The following is an 18,358-nucleotide window of genomic DNA, read 5'->3' as shown; positions in this document are numbered from 1 at the left end:
TGGAGCATCAGTGATGACACATTACAAATATAATAAGCTTTCTTTTGACCTTAAAGGAATAATCTCAACCCAAGCTATGTGATCACCAATGAAAGTCTTATAGCACGAAGTGTGACTCCTGACAGAAGAGTGAAATTCAGTTGTTCTCTTAAGTTCTCAATCATGCCTTTTTAATAGAACGATGAATCATAATTGCAGAGCCCAGGAATAACACAGTTATTAAGGACCCCAATCCTAAATGGAAGGCTAGACCACTGTCTTAAGTTGTGTTCAAGACTGACTACATAATTTGCAGAACCCAGTGTGCAATAAAAACATGGGGCACCTTGTTTATGAATTATTAATAATTTCAAGATGGCAACAGTAAAGTGTTAAACCAGACACAAGATCTTTCACAGGTCACACACACATGAAGCTAGCCCTAAAGTTCTTCCTTTGCAGACCCAGAGACTCTAGGTTATTTGGGAGGTAATTTCATGTAGCATCAGTAGGAGGAGTGGGGAAGTGCCATGGAACTGAAAATGTACCGTGTCCCTGGAGAAAAAGAAGAAAAAATTAAAAGGTTTTAATATCTTTGTTATTGATTTGTTTAAAGTATTATTTATTTGGTTGCACTGGGTCTTGGCTGCATCATTGAAGATCTTTGATCTTCACTGTGGCACGCAGCATGTGGGATCTAGTTCCTCCCCAGGGACCAAACCCAGGCCCCATGCATTGGGAGCACAGAGTCTTAACCACTGAACTGTAAGGAAAATCCCTACCCTACCTATTCTTGCACAATGTCTATTTTTTCCATTAGACCCCTTATCATATTAATCATAGTTATTTAAAATTCCTGACCTGATAATTTTAACATCTCTGTGATATCTCAGTCTAATCTCATGCTTGATCTGTCTCTTCTGTTTTTTGCCTTTTAGTCAGTCTTGTAATCTTTCATTCAATGCTGGATGTGGTATACTGAGTTTTTTAAAAAAAAAACAACTCCCATAAACAGGCCTTCAGTGATGTGGTGTTAAGGGGTGACAGAAAGGGGAGCATTTTTTTTTAATCACCCTATGATTAGGACTCAGTCTTTTTTTTCTTTTAAAAAATTTTTTGGCTGTACCTTGCACATGGGATCTTAGTTCCCCAACCAGGAATCGAACCTACACCCCCTGCAGTGGAAACAGAGTCTTAACTACTGCACTGCCAGGAAAGTCCTGGGACTTGGTCTTTTAGTGCACCTATGCCTCTGGACTGTGAGCTTCACACGTAATTCTCAGTTTCCCTCCTACTCCTCAAGTAGGGCAGGATGACTGGAGTGGGCTCTGGAATTGGGTATTTCTCTTCTGTCACGTGGAAGGCTCAAGCCAGCTAGTTAAGTATTTTTCTCTCCCAAGATCAGTTAGTCCTTGATAAAAACCCTTGAAGATTAGCTCTGGTTAAACAGTTTCTCCCGAGAACAGAGTGTGTTAAGTGCAGAATGTATTTCAAAATGACTCCTCTTCCTCCTCTGCTGGAATCACAAGGGGATTTTTCTCTGAAACTCACTGTGAGGACCTGCTAGAGATTCTGAAGGCAAAGCTCACAAAAACGTGGAGTGGCTCCCAAGTACTGGGTCCCTCTGGAGTTTTTATCTCTTAGTCTTATCTGCATGGAGCCTCCAGCAATTTGTCAACTACAGCTCAAGTTCCCTACTCCAGCCCTGGTTCCCACAAAGGTTTCTGCTCCAGTTAATTGTGATTCTTCTCATTTGCCTGTCAGTCTCTCTAATTCTGGGGGCAGCAGTTTGTCCTGTGACCTCCCTTCTCTTACAGACTTAAAAAGAGTTGATTTTCAAGTTTGTTTCATTTTTTACTTGTTGTTGGGACAGAGAGGTGACTTTTAGCTTCTTATATGCTGGACCAGAAACCAGAAGTCTTATTAGAGTCGATCTTTGTTTTTATTATTAGATAACAGATTACCACAAATTTAGCTACTTAAAATATTACTGATTTATTATATCACAGTTCTGCCAGTGTGAAAACCCGGCACAACATGGCCAAGTTCTCAGCTCAGACTCTCACAAGGCTGAAATTATGGTGTCAGCTGGGCTTGATTTGGAGACTTGGCTGATGAAGAATCTGCTCTGAGGCTCTCTCAGGTTGGTGACATAATTCAGTTCCTTGTGGTTGTAGGACTGAGGTCTCTTGTCTTCTCGGTAGGTGTTAACCTCAAGTCACTCTCGATTTTTAGAAGCCTTTCCGCTGTGTCCCCCTCCATCTTCAAAACCAGCAGCAAAGAACCTTCCTGGTATTGAGTCCCTTTCCTGCTTTCAATCTCTTCTTCAGGGTGAGCATACATGATTCAGTCAGACTCAGCAGGTAATCTCCCTTTCTTAGCTCTGCCGTACAACATGACCCAATCAAAGGAGTGATTCTCATATCACAGTCACAGGTCTTGAGGATTATGCAGGGTGTGTGCACCAGGGGCAGGAATATTAGAGGCCACCATAGAATTTTGCCCACTACAGACTAAGTCCCTTGAGGGCAGAGACTGTATAGAAAATGCTTCAGAACGTAGCGCAGAGTCAGCCCATAGAGTTGTTGTTCAGTTGCTAAGTTGGGTCCGACTCTTTTCGACCTCATGGACTGCAACACACCAGGCTTCAGCGTCCTTCACTACCTCCCGGAATTTGCTCAAACTCATGTCCATTGATTCAGTGAGAACTGAACAACTATTGTTGAGCTAAAGAAGTACATCACTGACCATTGCATTTAAAATGGCCCGCACTCAGTAACGTTTTATGTACTTTATCTTCTTAGCACTTGTTACCACCTGACATTATATGTGTATTTGTTTATTTATGTAGTATTTGTTCATTTTCTGCCCTCCTATCACTCCAATGAAAGTCCCATTGAGGCACGGACTTTTTCTAGCTTATTCACTCACCATTGAGTCCTCAGCGCTTAAAATGGACAGTGCCTGGCTCCTTGTGGCACCCATTAATAAAAATTTGGTAAACGAATGAATCGCAAACTGTCCACATGTTAATGAAGGTGCTACTTTGGGGCTGTAGAGTTATATAGTAGGTGTTCCAAATTTCAATCAAGGATAACTTGCATGTATTTGGAAGACACAAAACATGGGCATTCATGGAATGCATACCGTGTGCTCAGCAGGATGCCAAGTATCTTAACCAGCGTGGTCCATAGAGCACCCAGAGACAAAAAACTCAAGACCTAGATCAGACCATGTCCCTCTTCGGCTCAAAAGCTCCTAATGGCTCCGATCTCACTCTGGGAAAAAGCAGAGGTCGTCCTAATGGCCTGTAAGGCCCCAGTGACCTGCCCCTTCCTCGTTGCCCTCTTTTCATCTCCTCCCAGTTTCCCGCTCTGACTCCCCTCCAGTCCCCCTGGCTCCTGCATGTTGCTTATACCAGGCTTGCTCCCAGATCAGGGCTTTTGAGCCTTCTACCGGTCCTGCTTGTTCCCCAGACGCTTACATGATTAGTTCCCTCAGCTCTTTCAAGTAAGTCTTCACTCAGTTTCCACGTTCCAAGTGGAGACTTCCATGGCCACTCTATTTAAAATCATAGGTATTGATTATCCCTCCTCACCTAGAACTCTCTCTCTCCCCGCTGTTCTAGTTTTCTCCTTAGTACCGTGTACCACATATATTTCCTTTATTTGTTTTGTTTATTGTGTTGTCTTCTCCCACTGGAATGAAAGAAAAGCAGGGATTTTTGTCCATGTTGTTTGTCCATTGCTGTATCCCCAGCACCTGGTGCAGTGCCTGGCACACAGTAGGTCCTTGATAAATATTTGTTATATCCTTGAGAGCTGACAAGGATACAGCAGCAGCTCCTGTGAATTCTGAGTCAATATTTACCTGGTTAATTTCAAACTCCCAGGTTCTCAGGCTCTTATCCCAAGGAAAAATACAACCCCATCTCCCACCCTTTAAACAACTCATAAACCCCTCAGGAGAAGAGATTTTGATGTCTTCTAAGAAACCTGGTCGTCTTATTCTTTTCAATAGCAAAGTGCTTCTTAGCAACTCCTAGTAACATCTGAGCCTCCTGTTGCCTTTGTAGTTGGCAGGAAGAAGTAGGTTAAAGTAACTGAGCCTTTTATCTGAGCTAATGAAAGCACTTTGAGTCATTGTTTGCAATGCCTCGACCCTCCTTAGGAGAACCGTTGAACAAAAACATAAATGTGAGGTCTTGGGAATTCAAAGCAAAGATCCACAAAGGCTCAGGGGAAAGGGGAGTGTAGAAAACCCTGTAGTTATTACGATGCCTGGGCATCATCCAGAGGATTTAGGTTTGGACGGTGGAGCTGTGTTTGAATCCAGTATTGGCAGTCTGTGATTGGCTCTTCTCTGCACAGCCCCTATTTTCATTTCATTCACTTTATAATAATGCAACCTCACATTTCACACAATTGCAGCTCTTGAACCTCACTCCCAGCATGACTTTATTCTAATAAGCTAACCACACACAGCAGTTTCTAATGGATTCTAAACAGTGGCTGGACAATGTCTATAATTTGGGGTTTTGAAGAAAGTGAAAGAACCGTAACGGTCCTCTCTCCTTCTGAGTCTCTCTCTGTGGTAGATTTGTCCAATCGAAACTCCGTGCATGCTTGCAAGCCTCAGATACCTGGAAGAATAGACACATTCCTTGGTGTTTCCTCAAGAACTAACCCCCTCAGAGCCTGCTCTGGTTAGCCTGACTATTGATATCTTCCTCAGACATAAGGATGAGCCAAGATCTCGTTTAACTAGTTGATACTATAAGAGATGAGGTCATTTGTACCAGCCAGGATGTATGTTGTTTTTGAGTCCTAAGATGGATGTTGTGTTGTCTATATTGATAATTGCATTTTATATAAACAAAAGCACCTGCTTATATGTCCAGAACAGAAAAAAATGTGGAGAAAGAGAACAGATTAGAGGTTTCCTGGGATAAAGAGGTGAGAGCAAGGATTGACTGCGGTTTACACAAGGGAGCTTTTTGGGGAGATGCAAGTATTCTAAAACTAGATCATGATGAGCCTTGCACAATAATATAAATTTACTAAAACTCATCAAACAGCACATTCAAAAATTCCGCATTTTTAAAATTCAATTTACACTAGCATCAGAAAGAATAAAATGCTTAGGAATAAATTTAATCAAGAAGATGTAAGACTTGTGCTCTGAAAACTATAAAACGTTGCTCAAAGAAGTGAAAGAACTCCTAAATAAATGGAGAGACATGCTTTGTTCATAGATTGGAGTACTTATATTGTTTAAGATGTCAGTACTCCCCAAATCGACAGAGTCCGTGCAATCCCAATCAAAATGTCAATGGCCTTTTTTGCAAGTGTCCTCAAATTCACGTGGAAGTTCAAAGGATCTCAAAGAGCCAAAACAATATTGGAAACGAAGCTCTGTAAGTGACTAATGAGCACGTGAAAATATGTTCACCTTCACCAGACATTAAGGCAATGCAAATCAAAACCACAATGAGATACTGTTTCACACTCATTAGGATGGAAATGGTACCACCACCCCAATAACAACAGAAAGTAACAAGCTTTGGCAAGGATGTGGAGAAACTGGGACCCTTGTACTTTGCTGATGAAAATGTAAAATGGAACAATTTCTGTGGAAAACAGTTTGGTGGTTTCTCAAAAGCTAAACATAAAATTACTATAAGACCAAACAATTCCACTCCTAGGAATATACCCAAAAGAACTGAACGAAGAGAGTCAAGTGGACACTTGTATGCCAGTGTTCACAGCAGCATCATTCAAAATAGTCAAAAGACGTAAGCAAACCAAATATCTGTCAACAGGTGAATGAATAAACAAAATATGGTGTATACTTACAATGGGATATTATTCAGCCTTAAAAAGAAATGCTGAAGTCCTGACCCATGATCCAGCATGTACTATAAATGCGTGAACCTTGAAAACATTTTCCTAAGTGAAATAAGCCAGACACAAAAGGGCAAATATTGTAGGATTCCATTTATATGTTTAGATGAGGCAAATTCATAGAAGCATAAGATAGAATGGTGGCTGCCTGGAAAATGGGAAGTTATTGTTTAATGATTACAGAGTTTCTGCTTGGGGTGATGAAAAGTTTTTGGAAAAGATGGTGATGATGATTACACAACACTGTCAGCGTACTTAATGCTACTGTACACTTAAACTGGTTAAAACGGCAAGTTTTATGTTATATATATTTTACCACAGTAAAAAACAAATAGAAGCAACCAGGTCACTCTGGAGAAGTTAATTTAAAAACTCTGATTTAAAAAAATAATAATAATGTGTACTGTGGGCAACTATTCCCTCTGTTTCTTATCACTGCCGAGTACACCCAGTCCTGTGTCGTATAGAATTTGAGATACATGAGCACTCATTCAATGCTGACTAACCCTTTAAAATGGGATGATAGAAAAATTAGTTATAAGGGGGATAGCTCTAATCTATAAAATCATGTTAAGATTTACCAGGTAACATTCATGGGGAGCAATCTTCCAAGCAATAAAACATGTTTCCCGAGTGACAGAAGAAACTACTCTCTATTGAAACAGTTGCTAGTCTGGTATGCTGCCGATGATGAAATGTGGAAGATGCTAGAATTTTCCATGGACATGAAAGACAAAAATGATAAATAAAGGGCACCAATTAAAGCATCTTCCCTACTTGTTAAAGCAAAATATGCCCTAAAACACTGCCAACAATTTTCTGATGTCAGTCAGCAAATGACACCATCATCAAAACTCTGCTAAAATTTATTTTTCACTCTTGTTCTTGCCAACCCAAGCTTTGTCAACTTTGCATCTGTCACACAGGCTGATGAGGACTGTTCCTTTGCTGGTGATGGAATTTAGGGCAAGGCTTAGAGAGATGCTGGCTTCCATGGTGACTCAGATGGTAAAGAATCCGCTTGCAATGCAGGAGACCCAGGTTTGATCCCTGGGTCAGGAAGAACACCTGAAGAAGGAAATGGTAACCCACTCTAGTATTCTTGCCTGGAGAATTCCATGGACAGAAGAGCCTAATGGGCTACAGTCCATTGAGTGGGACTCGGCTCACTGACTAACACTTTCACTTTTCTTTAAAGGGCTTGGTCTGAGGCTTCCTTGTATCAGCCACATGTGAAGTACTACTGACCTGAGGGATCATCTGCACTGGTTAGAGGGGCCACCGATGGGAAAAATCTTATTTTTTTTCTTGTCATATACTGCTTTCTGTGTTACCATATTCCTCTTTTTTTTTTTTTTTTTTGATTGAAGTGTAGTTGATTTACAATGTTGTGTTAATTTCTGCTCTACAGTAAAGTGACTCAGTTACATACATATATGAGGCTTCCCTGGTAGCTCAGCTGGTAAAGAATCTGCCTGCAGTGCAGGAGACCTGGGTTCAATCCCTGGGCTGGGAAGATCCCCTGGAGGAGGGTATGGCAACCCACTCCTGTATTCTTGCCTGGAGAATCCCTATGGACAGAGGAGCCTGGCGGGCTATAGTCCATGGGATCTAAAAGAGTTGGACATGGCTGAGTGAATAAGCGCAGCATATACATATATACATTTGTGTGTGTGTCCTTTTCTATTACATTTTGTCCCAGGACATTAAATATTGGACCTTGTTGTTTATCTACTGTATGTGTGGTGGTTTGTATCTGCTAACCTCAAACTCCCAATCCATCCCTCCACCTTGGTAACCACATATCTGTTCTCTCGGTCTGTTTCTGCTTCATAGGTAGGTTCATTTATGTCATATTTTAGATTTCACATCATATGGTATTTGTATTTCTCTCCGTGACTTACCTAACTTAGTATGATAACCTCGAGGTCCCTCCCTGTTGCTGCAAATGATATGATCTCTTTCTTTCTTAGGGCGGAGTATTTCATTGTAGATATGTACCTTATCTTCTTTATCCATTCATCTGTTGAGCGACATTTAGGCTGTTTCCATGTCTTGACTATTGTGAATAGTGCTGCTATGAACATAGGGGTGCATGTATCTTTTTGAATTATAGTTTTGTCTGGGTACATGCACAGGAGTGGGATTGCTTCTGCATTGCCTGCATTGCAGCCGGATTCTTTACCACTGCAGGGGATCTGGGTTCAAAACCCGGCCAGGGAAGTCGATCCCACGTGCCTCAACTAAGATTTCACAGGCTGCAACTAACGATCCTGCTTGCTGCAACTGAGCCCTGGTGCTGTCAGATGAGTAAGTATGGTACATAAGGAAATATTTTAAGAGAAGGCGGTGAAGCACTCATGATTCTCCCTAAAGAGCGCCTGGGGCCACGCCGAGGACCAGGTTGGCTCCTGGAGTTCTAACAGTGGGGCCTGCTCTCCTTCAGCCAGTGCTGGGGTTGGCCTTGCCCCTGTGACCGCCTTGTCAAGGTCACTTCTTGGTATGGCGCTGACTTCGCCTACAGCAGCAGTGTGGTTGGACTTAGAGCCCACGTGGCCTCTGAGGAGGAAGGGCCCCTGGAGCCGCCAGCCCCAGTGAGATCAGGAGAAGACGAGAGCGGCCCGTGGCAGCTGGGGAGATGTTGCCCCACCCCGGTACCCCAACACGCTGAGTATCTCCCGTCCTCAACACGGGTTCCATCCCAGACCCCTGAAGATGAGGAGGGGCTGAGGAGCCCTCCCTTGTCATGTGCCCTCCATGAAATATCCTGTCCCACCCCCCAAATTAGAGATGCTTAGATGCACCATTAAGTGCTTAAGCAAATATGCTAAAACATTAACAGTAGCATCGAGGGGGCAAGTATATGGAGATTAACTGCACAGTCTTTCCATTTGCCCATGCTTTTGAAACTTTTCCACAATTATATGTTGGGAGGGGCCTTACTACAAGATTGAGACTCATAATGTAATACAGGTAGCAAGTTATCTGGAATCGTGTTACCAAGGTGTTGAAGCAACCTGAAATCAGCATGAGAATTAATTATACATGTGGACTAATAAGTCTGTTTACACATCACTGTCATCTAAAGACTTAATTGAGTGCTTATCCAACATGACCTTTGCTTTTAATCTCTGATGGGAAATGATTAAAGAGTGTGCCAGCAGAAAAACAGCAATCAGTTGCTACTGTGTACAGGTTAAGTCCTGTGCAGTGAAGACAAAGAAGAGCTTGTATTGCAATTCCCTGCCCCCCTCCCCAAGCCCAGGATGGTGGGTGCAGGAAAAAGATTTGGATTATAAACAATTAGAAAGTATTCAGTACTCTTATACTTCAAATGCTTTCTGTGGTCACTCAACATTCTTATTTTATTTATTTTTGGTTGTTACTGGGTCTTTTGTTGTTGTGCTCAGGCTTTTTCTAGTTGGGGCAAGCAACCCACACCACTCTAGTTGTGGTGTGCAAGCTTCTCATTGCAGTAGCTTCTCTTGTTGTGGAGCACGGGCTCCAGGGTGCATGGGCTTCAGTAGTTGCAGCGCATGGGCTCAATAGTTGCAATGCACAGGCTTAACTGCTCGGAGGCATATGGGATCTTCCCAGACCAGAAATTCAACCCATGTCCCCTGCATTGGCAGGCAGATTCCTATCCAGGGTACCACCAGGGAAATCCCATCCAATCATTTAATTTATTGGACAACTATTTATTGGAAGCTCATGATGTTGGCTCTGTTCAAGGTGCTGAGGATTTTTTAGAAAGCAGTGACTAAAACAGTAAAATAATAGTAGCCCTTATGGTGCTGACATTGCAGTGAAGAGAAAAAGACCAAAGAAATAAATAAAATAGATGTCACCTGGTAGTGGGTGCGATGGAGAAAAATAAAGATGGGAGGGAGTTAGGGGGTGCTGGGGTGGAGATGGACTGGGTTGCAGTTCCCAGGATGGTTAGAAAGGGCATTTCCGGAAGGGAGCTCTTGATCAAAGACCCCAAGTTGGTAAGGTAGTGAGCCAGGTGGGAACCTCAGAGAGGAACATTCCAGGAAGAGAATAAAGACTATTGTAAAGGCACTAAAGGGAGAACGTGCCCAGTGGGTCAGGGAATAAGATGGAAGCCACTGTGGGGTGGAGTAACTGACGGGGTTGTGAAGGGAGGTGAGGGCAGAGAAGTGGGGTACAGGCTGGGGAGATGATGCCAGTCCTTTGAAACCTTCATAAAAGCGACTGTGGCCACTGGAGGATTTGCGACAGAAGAGTGACATGATTTGCCTGACATTAAACATTTGTTGGCTACCAGTGCTGTTCTAAAGGGTTTGGACCTTCCAGGCATGGAAAACCATAAGCACAGGGCTAGGTTATTAGTTAAAGTTAATCTGGACAGTGAGATTTTTCCTTTCTTTGGAAATAAATTTTTTAATTGTGTTAAAAACACATTAACATAAATTTTTACCATCATAATCATTTTTAAGTATGCAGCTCAGTAGAGTTAAGCCTGTTGACACTGTTGGTCAAAATATCTCCACAACTTTTTCATTTTGCAAAACTAAAACTCAGTGCCCATTAAACAACACCTTTCCATCACTTCCTCCTCTCAGTCCTTGTCAACCACCATTCTGCTTTCTCTCTCTATGAATATGACTGCTCTAGGTACTGCATATAAGTGGAATTATACAGTATGTGTCTTTTTGTGACTGGCATATTTCAGTTAGCATACTATTTCTCAAGTTCATGCATGTTGTAACAGGTGACAGGATTCCCTTCCTTTTCAAGGCCGAATAATATTCCATTGTATGGTTCTTGCATATATTTTGTCTATTTATTCATCCATCAATGGGTACATAGCCATCGCTTCTATCTCTTGTCTGTTATCAATAATGCCATTATGAACATAGGTGTGCAAATATTACTTTGAGGTCCTATTTTCAATTCTTTGGATATAGGCCCAGAAGTGGGATTGCTGGATCATATGGTAATTCTGTTTTAAAATATTTGAGGACTCACCATACTGTTTCCATAGGGCTGGCATTATTTTACATTCCTACCAACAACACACAGTGGTCCTAGCTTCTCCACATCCTCACCAACACTTGCTATTTTTCTAGTTTTTTGATAGTAACCATTCTATTAGAAATCTGAGATTTCTCTCTTTCTTTTTAAATACCACAAATACACAGATTAATTTTTTTAAGATATGTATTTTTTTATGTGGACCTTTAAAAAAAACCTTTATTGAATTTGTTACAATATTGCTTCTATTTTATGTCTTGGTTTTTTGGCCACAAGGTGTGTGTGGAATCTTGGCTCTCTGCCCAGGGTTCAAGCCCACACCCCCTGCATTAGAAGGCAAAGTCTTAACCACTGGACCACCAGGGAAGTCCCTCTTTCTTTCTTTTTAATTGAAGCAGTCACTGTTCTCCAGTTCTCTTTACCACTTCTCGTTTTCTCTCTTACACCAAGCAAATTTCCACTACCCCTTCTATTTCTATTTTTCTGGAACCGGTTGTCTGGATACGGAGGCCAGGCTGGAAAAATTCCCAGTGGCTGCAAGTCCTTCTTTCCCCCGCCCCCCACCGCCCTCCCCGTTTCATATCAGGGGAGCTGAGCATAAACTTTGCTAGGTTCTGGGGACAAAAGGTCATTTTTAGCACTGTGTGTTAGCCAGATTTCACCACAGAACACTTCAGAAATCTAGGAGAGAAGGAGTTTGATTTGTATCAATAGTTCCCTTAAAGCGAAAGCGGCGTCCTCTGGGCACGGTGATCGCCACCCGACCAGAATGTGTTTTGGCCTCTGTCGTGATCCATACTTAGATCGCATCCCGTGTTTATTGTCTGACCGTTAAGATGTGTGTCTCCAGCTGATTAGATAAGGAATTCTGAGCACGGGTGGAGGAGGAAGATGATAACATTAAAGACTTTTCTCTGGCAGTTCCTCTCAGTGAAGCCGGCCTTCACGCTCTGAATTTCCCTCAAGGAGAGCCACTTAGTAACCATGTCCTTGGCAAGTGTTGACACGTGTTTAAAAGTTTTCTGCTTTGAATAAAAAGTCTTTGATTTTTTTTTTTTTCCCCTTCTGCCCTTAAAATAAAAAATGCTGTAGTTAAGTGCCCTGGGCCAAATTCTGCTCTTAGTTACTATTTCTATGGCATTTGTATTGTACACACAAGCAAACCCTGAAGTTGATTCCACTGCAGGGTTTTAATAACAGTTTACATCTTTGTATCATTTTATGTTGTAGAAGAGGATTGCATGTACATTTGCTCATCTGATACACACACACACACACACACACAACTATGCAATAGGTAAGGTAGAAATATTTAATCCTATTTGATAGGCAAGATAACTGAGACTCAGAGAGGTTAAGAGGCTGGTCCGAGGCACACAGGCAGAGATGGGGCTCAAACCCAGACATTCCAATTCTTAAATCTGTGCTATGGAGGGTTTTGTTTTTGTTTTTGATGATTATGGAATTATCAGTACACATCAATAATTATATTATTCCCACATCATGTATGGTGCTTCCAAAAGATGTAAAAAGTGAGGAAGAAAACATAATCGAATGAAAGTAACCAAATTTGTCATCACACAGCTGGCTCGGGGGTAAAGAATCAGCCGGCCCATGCTAAGAGACACAAAGGACGCAGGTTCGATCCCTGGGTCAGGGAGATTCCCTGGAGGAGGAAATGGCAACGCACTCCAGTATTCTTGTCTGGGAAACTGCAGGGACAGAAGAGCCTGGTGGGCTACAATCCATGGGGTCGCTAAGAGTCAGACACGACTGAACATACTCACATGCAACAAAATTTGTGAAATGCAGGATACAAGTAAGAACTTTGCAGGAACTGTTTGAAAAGATTATGATAGACTGCAAGCTACTAAAGGACAGTGACTGAGGCTTATTTATTTTTGCATTTTGTGTAATCCCCAGCACGGCATATCTTGCATCTACTGAGCACTAAATGTATGAAAGAATGAATGAGAACAATTACCTCAAGTCCTAGAGGAAGCTCGCCAAGGACTCCAAGTGGCTGGCAGAACTTCATGGAAGTTTAATGAAAAAAAAAATTTAATAAAGAGTTTAATGAAAATTTCATGAAGCTCTTCAGGAAATAAGGCCCAACTAGCTAACCGGAGATTCTGCTTCCGTGCACCCAGAGAACAGGAAGAGGGGAGAGAATAGATGGCGAGCTGGCATTGATTTACTGTGACTTTTATTCCGTCCACCTAAGGATCATATGGGTGATAACAGGTGCAAAATTGAGTGAACAACTTGTGCTGAGAATTTCCATTTTTTTCTAACCTGTCATTATTGCTTTGACCTATATGGTAATGTTAATAATCCACCAGTTGATCTGAGTGTCTGGGGTCAATTGGGGCAGCACCTGACCCAGAGCAGGTGCTCAGTAAATGTTGCTGAAAGAATGAATGAAGGTCAAGCATTAATCAGATGAAAGCAGCCTGCAGGGATGCCCTGGTGAAGGATGAGCCTCAACACCCTCTCTGCTAATAGCTACTGAAGAGTGCAGCCCCTGGATTGGAGGAACAGCACCCCTCTGCCACTCTCTCCTTCAGACTTAGGAAGGGAAAAACCCATAATCACCAGGCATGCCCTTTGGCAAGAGCTCCTTAAGAGGTTGTATGTATGCTGTTCACATCGCCAGTGACATCCACTGATGTTTTTGAGGTCCACTTTTCCAAATATCTAGAGGGGATGATGATGGTTTATTTTAAAAGATACAGGAAATTTCTAAATGGATTCATAATTTAAATGTTTGGGTGTGCCTGGTTGCTCAGTCGTGTCCGACTCTTTGTGGCCCCGTGGACTGTAACCCACCAGGCTCCTCTGTCCGTGGGATTTTCCAGGCAAGAATACTGGAGTGGGTTGCCGTTTCCTACCCCAGAGGATCTTCCCAACCCAGGGATCAAACCCTTTTCCCTTGTGTCTCCTGCATTGGCAGGCAGATTCTTTACCACCGAGCCATCTGGGAATCTTTAAATGTTTAAAGGGAAAATTTAAATGTTTAAAGGGAAGTTATAAAGATTATTAGGCACAATAAAGAATAGACATACACACTTCAGCAAATTGAAGAATTCTTTTATATATTATCGCACCTAAAGTTACTGGTTTCCTAAGTGTGTTTTTCATATTTCCAATTTTGTTTAAAGTCAGGTAGCCTATATTTTATAAATGTCAATTAGGTCCAGTTGATTGACAGTACAGTTCAGTTCAGCAATGTCCTCACTGATTTTCTGCCTGCCAGGTCTATTAACTACTGATGGAAGAGTGTTGATGCCTCCAGCTATAATAGTGGCTTCATCTATTTCTCCTGGCAGTTTCTGCCTCCTGTATTTTGATTCTTTGTTGTCAGGCACATATACATTAAAGACTGTTATGCCTTCTTAAAGAAATGACCCCTTTATCATTATGTAATACTCCTTTTTATCCATGATAATTTTCCTTATTCTGTAGTCTGAAATTCACATGCTACCCTAGCTTTCTTCTAATGAGTGTTGGCATGGATTTATCTTTCTCCAGCTCTCTACTTTTCATCTGTCTCTGTCTTTATACTTAAAGTGTGTTTCTTGGATCTTGTTTTTAAATTCGCTCTGACAGTCTGTATCTTTTAATTGGTATTATTTAGACTGTTCACATATAAGGTGATTATTGATATATTTGGATTAATATCTACCATGTTTATCACCATTTTTTTTGTTTGTTGCACTTGTTATTTTTGAAAATTTTATCCTGTTCTTTGGCCTCTTAATTGAGCATTTTATGTGAATCCATTTCCTCTCCTTTCAGCATATCAATTACACATCTTTCAAAAAAAATTTTCTTGGTGGATGCCCTAGAATTTGCAATACATATTTGCAACTAACTTAAGTCTACTTTCAAATAATGCTGTGCAGATTCATGGGAAGTGCAGACAGCTTTTCATAGAGTGTTTCTGATTTCTTTCTCCCATCCCTCATAACATTGCTGTCATTGATTTCACTGACCTATATGCTATAATCATCTAATACATTGTTATTACTATTACTTTGCTCAGTTGTCTAGTAGATAAATTAAGAATAAGAAAAATATGGACTTCCCTGGCAGTCTAGAGGTTAAGACTCCAAGCTCCCACTACAGGGGACATGGGTTCAACCCTGGTCAGGAAACAGAGATCCTACATGCCATGTGGCATGGCCAAAACTAATAAATAAAATAAAATAAAAATAAAAACAACTCTGTAAAAAAGAATAGGAAAATAAAAGATCTTATTCTATTTTCATTTATTCCTCTCCAACATTCTTCATTTCTTTACATAGATCTGAGTTTCTGACCTATATAATTTTCCTTCTCTCTGAAGAACTACTTTTGATGTCTCTCATAGGCAAGTCTACTGTGGTGAATTTTTTGTTTGTCTGAATAAGTTGTTTTTCTCTGTCACTTTTTTATTTTCTTCTCTGTCACCTTTGAAGGATAATTCCACTGGTTATGGAACTGTAGGTTGATGGGGTTTTTTCCTTTAAATGCTTTACATATTTCACTCCACTGTTTCCTTGCTTGCATGGTTTCTAATGAAGTCAGATAAAATCCCTATCTTTGCTCCTATATAAGTAAGACTATTTTTTTTTTTCCCATGCTGGCTTCGTTTTTTTCTTATTGTAAGAATGGGAGGGATGACTTCCAAGCATTTTACATGTTGTCACTGAAACTGGACCTCTATACTTAGAAAGATGCCTACTCTCTATTCACCCTTCCTTCTGGTAGGGAGCTGGGAACACTAAAGCAGAAAGTTACCAAGGAAGGGAGGCAAAGTGATGACCTTCAAGCCACATCATTCTTAGTTCCTAAGCCTTGATGCTATAAATTGTGTGCTTATCAGATATACTCCTCCTTCCTCTTGACTGGGTTATGATAAAAGAAAATACTACCAGGAGAAGAGACTTGAACAAGCTTTTCTACTCTGCCAAGGGTTTCGTTTAAGCATGCACAAATAGGTCACATAAATCAAGGGCTTCAAAGTCTAGAGGAGGGAGTTGTAGTTGCCTTGTTGAAAGAAAGCCATTCATGGAATATATGTGATTGAAGACAAGGGAGGGGGAGTTACTTGGCTCGATCTCAAGATCTGACTAAACCCACTTCAGATGATGAGGTTCCACTGTTTTCAGACAGAAAAAGTGAAACTTAACAATTGCCATGATGGCCAAGTCAACTTTGAACCCTAGACATGAGGTTTGAAGGGAAAACAATGGGAGAAGAATCTGGGGTTGGGGGGGCGTTTGTCTTTGGAATCCTCACACGTTTCTGTTATCTAGGCTGCCTTTCTCTAGTTCTTATAGCACAATCCTCTCTTCTGTCTTCTTGAAAATATCCAGTACCCAATTTTTGAAAGTCTGATTCTCAGGTAGTCATCAGCTACAGTAATGACCTTCTTGCTTGCATGACCAGCACATCCTAGAACATGCAAAGGTATGACCTTCCCAAAGAGCATGTAAATCTTGACAAGGGATCCCTTAGCATGAAGAAACTCCTAAGATAGTCACCAAGGATATATAGACTATGTTTCTCAGGCAGAGGATCCTACCTGACCTCTGATACATCCTCTCAATGGTTGTAGATCCTCTCTTTTCATAGAAATGATTTACCCTGAATCCCTTTCATTAGTGGACAGAGGAAAAGCTTAATATTAATCTCTTTAGAAGAAAAAAGTAATTTTAGAACCACAGGAAAAGTGCCAAAGGAAGAGACACTGGAATACAGCCCATGGATACCCTACTTCTCCTTGAAAGGATAGCCAAATACCATTATTCACAGCATACAATTTTCATTTTGAAACTGGTGGAGAAGTTTTTCAGAGAAAAGAGAAACTTGTGAAAGAGCTATTTAAAATCCAATGTAGAGTAACTTCCTGGTTTTCACCTTTTTCTTTTGCCCCTGTTTTACTTTTCAAAGCAAATGTCTTCTACATTTTGGGGAAAGATGTTAGGATCCAGATTACTTTTCTCTATCATGACTTTATTCTTGTCCACCTCCAGTATGACTTTGAAGTGGAACTTATGAATGTCAGTCCTGGACAAAAGCTCATATTGTAAAAGAAGAAAGAAATCTTTATTTTTAACTAGAGAAAAAAATTCCAAGAATTTTTCATCACTGAATGGGGAAGAATACCCATACATCTACAAGCCCAAACCTGTAATAATGCATTTAATCCTAGGCAATTCTTTTCTAGAAAGATAGATAGAAAACAAAGAGTAATTCAAAGAGGAGTAATATGTAACAGTATTTTAGTGATTGAGTTAAAGGAAAATAAAAAGACATTTTGGATACCATGTACTTATTTTTAGTTATTTAGTTGCTATTTAAGTTAGTTGTTATAATGGCATTGCAGTGACATTTTAAAATATCCATAAATTCTGAGATGTATTCTAAAGTATATAGGGGTAAAAAAACATGAAATGTGGAATTTGCTTTAAAACATTTCAGAAGAGAGAGAGTATTGAAGAAAGGAAAAAGAATAGGTAAAGCAGATATTGCAAAATTGCGGTTTTTGAATCTACATGATGGGTATATATGGGGCATACCTGTTTCCTGAGACTGTCATAAAAAAGTCACTCTAACCTTGGGGGCTTGAAACAATAGAAACTTATTCTATTACAACTCTGGAGACCTGAAGTTTGAAACCAAGGTGTTGTCAGGCCCGTATTCCCTTGGTAAGCTCCAGGGGAAGGACTTTCCTCACCTCCTCCAGCTCCCGCTGGAGGCATTCCTTGGCTTGTGGCTGCCTCACCCTGCTCTCTATTTCCACGGTTACGTCTGCTTCCTGTGTCTGTCTTCTCTTCTGTCTCTTATGAGGATACTTATCATTTGATATAAAACCTGCTGGATAATCCAGGATGACCTCATCTCAAGATCCTTAATTACATCTGCAAAGATCTTTTTTCTGAATAAGATCACATTCATAGATCCCCAGCGTTATAGCATAGACATACCTCTGGCGGGGGTGGGGGGGGCTTCCCAAGTGGCACTGGTGGTAAAGAACCCGTCTGCCAATGCAGAAGACGTAAGAGCCACAGGTTCAATTCCTGGGTCAGGAAGATCCCCTGGAGGAGGGCATGGCAACCCACTCCAGTATTCTTGCTTGGAGAATCCCCATGGACAGAGGATCCTGGGGGGCTAACGTCCATGGGGTTGCACAGAGTCGGACACGACTGAAGCGACTTAGCACGCATGCACGCATACTTTGGGGGAGGTGGGGGGACCCCAAATGGAACCAGGCAGCCATATTTTCCACTGGCCTCTCCTGAACATGGCTGGTTGGAGCAGGAAGAAGTACCTGAGCCAAACAGGTGTGGGCTGTCCCTGGGCTGCCCATGACTTGCAGCCTGAACTTGGCCAGGCAGCTACTCTCTGCCCCCAATTTGAACAGAAAAGCAGCCAGAAGAGGGGCTGGCAACTGGAAGGACAGAAGCCAAAAAGATACAGAGAGTGTTGCC

General features: G+C 41.4%; 1 long non-coding RNA gene across 2 annotated transcripts in view; it reads right to left on the bottom strand.

Moving 5' to 3' along the window:
- Positions 1-324: 324 nt before the first annotated feature.
- The window catches only part of LOC139031398 (uncharacterized), a 42,822-nt gene continuing 24,788 nt past the window's right edge, over positions 325-18,358 (bottom strand). For both annotated transcript variants that reach the window (XR_011483845.1, XR_011483844.1), the window contains exon 4: positions 325-534. This is a non-coding gene — a long non-coding RNA (uncharacterized lncRNA). The remainder of the gene's footprint in view (positions 535-18,358) is intronic.

Source organism: Odocoileus virginianus, chromosome 27 (genome assembly GCF_023699985.2).
Source record: "Odocoileus virginianus isolate 20LAN1187 ecotype Illinois chromosome 27, Ovbor_1.2, whole genome shotgun sequence".
In the NCBI taxonomy this organism is placed as follows: domain Eukaryota; kingdom Metazoa; phylum Chordata; class Mammalia; order Artiodactyla; family Cervidae; genus Odocoileus; species Odocoileus virginianus.
Note: the sequence above shows the minus strand (reverse complement) of the source record. Positions and strands in the feature narration are given on the sequence as shown.